Source organism: Crocuta crocuta, unplaced genomic scaffold (assembly GCF_008692635.1).
Source record: "Crocuta crocuta isolate KB4526 unplaced genomic scaffold, BGI_CrCroc_1.0 scaffold531, whole genome shotgun sequence".
Classification (NCBI taxonomy): domain Eukaryota; kingdom Metazoa; phylum Chordata; class Mammalia; order Carnivora; family Hyaenidae; genus Crocuta; species Crocuta crocuta.
In genome coordinates, this window is record NW_027531997.1 from 339,246 (window position 1) to 342,615 (window position 3,370).

The window sequence follows — 3,370 nt, forward strand, 5'->3', positions numbered from 1 at the left end:
TATTCAACAAGCCTGCTGATTATTGAGACTAAGAGAAGGTACCAAAAGATTTGAATGGGGAACTATCATTCCTATGGTAATAGGCAGAAAAAAGGCGGGGGGGATTCTTTACAGACCAGGGCATGTGTGTTTAGAGTTGTACATGACTTTAGAAGGGGTTAAGAAAGGGGTACTTTAGGGGTGCCTGGGTGGCTCAGTCAGCTGAGCGACCTTCCGACTGGATCCTGGTTCAGGTTATGATCTCATGGTTGGTGGGATCAATCCCTGCCCCTGTGAGCAGAGCCTACTTGGGATTCTCTGTCTCCCTCTCTCTCTCTCTGTCCTTCCCCCACTCATGTGCACACGCATGCGCACACGCACGCTCTCTCTCTCTCTCAAAATAAATAAGTAAACTTAAAAGAAAAAGAAAACAAAGGGGTAGTTTATGAGGGAGAAGTTGTATAGGACCATTTCTTTCCTTGATGAGGGAGATAAGGGAGACTGTATGGGCATTCCATCGAATGTTCTCCATCTCTGACAGCTCCGGCACCCTTTAGTTTCATTCCCCTGTACCAATATAAACCGTGCCCCAAATGTAGCATTCCTAAACATTTGATCTTCTGCATGACCTCACGATGCCTGTTGCTTAAATTCCTACCAGTTACCTAATGATTCCTAGAGCTGTATCCGAGCCCCAGATTTTGATTTGCTCAGGGAGCTCAAGGTCAACACATTCAAAATACATGCAATTCTCTGCACCCTCCAGCTGCTCTCCTTCCTGAGTTTCCTGTCTCTGTGAACTCTGCCCAGTTACCAGAGCCAGAAAACTGGGTGTCGCCCTTGACTAGCGTCTTGACAGGCTGCGTGCAACCAGACACAGCTTTAGCAGAGATAACCAAGAGGTAAACCCTACCCAAGAGAGCAACCCAGCTCTGTCAATGCTCATCGCAGGAGGTGTGGTTTAGCAGGAGCATACAAAAATCCCCGTAGTGCTTTTGCCTGGTTTTTAAACTCAGTATGTACCAGTAGCTTGATGTGGCTGCTGTGGNTTGATGCCACACTTGAACAATATTGCGGGGGCTGGGGGTTAGGAATTGCTATGGAAGAGAGCAGCCCATGCTCTCTCACCATGCCAGAAACAGCAGGAATATTCCACAGGGCATTAAAAATCAAATAACCTCCAACAGCCCTTTTCAGTCTCTTTTTCTATGAATGCATTGCATTTTAGATTTAAATTTTTAAATAATTAAATTTAAAGGAGATGCATTTACACTGTCGATTTTAAAAGTAATCATTTTATTTTGATATTACTCACAAGGATATTTGTGGGGTCCAGGTTGCTACTGATGAGAATTTGTGAGTTTATTGGTTTCCCAATTTGGGATCCACGGAAGGGACCTCTATACGCGCTACTGAAAGGGAGACAATTACATTCATGACCTTCCCTTGATAGTTGCCCTGAAGAGGAAGTCTAGGACATGGCTTAAAGGTGAGTCAGGATTTGTCTTGGTGCTTTGTCTCCTTCTATGTCCCTTCTCCCCACACGTTCCTTCCACTCAGCCTCTATTTCATAGACAGTAATTTAAAAAAATAATAGAATGGCCTCATATAGATCCTATTATACACACCTGCACTATTTCTCCTACAAGCAGGGCTCCTGTCTGAGTGTAAAGGGGAGGGCTGATTGCAAAATGATAAAAGACGAGATGAGAAAGGCAGTGATGGGGTGTGGGCTGGACAGGGGCCCAGGTAAAGGAAGCAGGGGGAAGAATTCCAATTCGACTCAATGGATGAGAAGAATCTGTTGTAGGTTATTTCAGATGGGATAAGCATAAAGAAAATGGCATTCGGAAAGATTGAATGAATATAGGAATAGCAAACAAGATTGACGGGGGCAGAGAGAGAGAGAGAGAGAGACTGGGCAGCCTGACCAAAGGATGTGGCTGTGGAAATTAAGAATGGGGACATGGCAAACGGGATAACCCCCCACTGAGGGGGAGATAAAAAGACCAAGTGAAGATCATTCCACACCCTTGCTTCTAACACACCTGACAGGCTCTGACACGAAGGAGGCACCTCCGGCGGACACCATGTGGTCCATTCAGTTTCCTCTTGCTACCCTGAATTCTTCCAGTTATATCTTTGTGCCCCACCTGAAGGTCTCTGGGAAAGGCAAGGGACGAAGAAGTAGATGCTCTTTCCCCATTGCCAATTTCAATGGATGGCCCCATGTGTCACCAGTCAAACTGACCCCATTATTTCTAGCTTTCCAGCATGTAGGGGGGCAAGTAGAAGGATCCGCCAATATAGGTCAGATTGTGTTCTGTCTGGCTTGGGGCCAAAATTGCATTGTCCCTGGTACCTGGGAACTAAGGTCTGATTAATAGCTTCTATATTCAGTGAAGGCCCATGGGGCTGAAAAATATTTGAAGGGCAGGAAGTGAATTTGGCTGTGGGACATAGTAAACTTTATTACTTTGTGGCTTCATTATTTTTTATTCCGGGGATTATTTTCATTTTTCTTTCTTTAATTTTGTTGTTGTCATACACAGGAAAATCAGCACCATGCCACAGTATGTAAATAGCCTTACTGAAAGCCCAGTTAGCACAAAACAGCACCTGAAATGAGGGGTAGAAGTTGGAGGAATTTCTCTTGCTAGTGTTTATATTTGAGAAAATTCACTTTCTGTTTCCGAAAGGCTAAACAGGTTATGATTCACACATAGGCAGACATCTCATTTTGGGGAGGCACTAATCTCATGGCTCTCATTGCCACTGGGTCAGAACTCACTTGTAATGATGAGGTATATAAACTGAGTTAAGCATGGACTTAGGCAATCCATCTGGATGAATCTTCCTCTTCTTTTTCTTCTCCTTCTCCTTCTTCCTCTTCCTTTCTTCTTCTTCTTCTTCTTCTTCTTCTTCTTCTTCTTCTTCTTCTTCTTCTTCTTCTTCTTCTTCTTCTCCCCCTTCTCCTCTTCCTCCTCCCCTCCTCCTTCTTCTTTATCTTCTTTTTNTTTCTTTCTTTCTTTCTTTCTTTCTTTCTTTCTTTCAATTGCAATTTCAGGGGTTCGCTTGGCCATGAAAGGAGAAGTTCTGGCCTCCTGTGTCCTCTAGGACACTCTGATATAGCCACAAAATAGAGTTCCCAGCTTTGTGGGAATGCAAACACCGGATAGGGATGTTTAGGCTTTCACTGAACACCTCCTTCTAGGAAAAGGATTTATATGTAGAATAGAGTCCACAGATACAATCCTTCCCCTCAACAAGTCAAAGGGGGAAATGGCCAAAGACCACTGTTAAACACACAACAATATAAACACATATATATTGTGAGAGGACTACAGGTTGTTGAGGAGATTACAAATCTGAGATCGATCCTGTCAGGCGT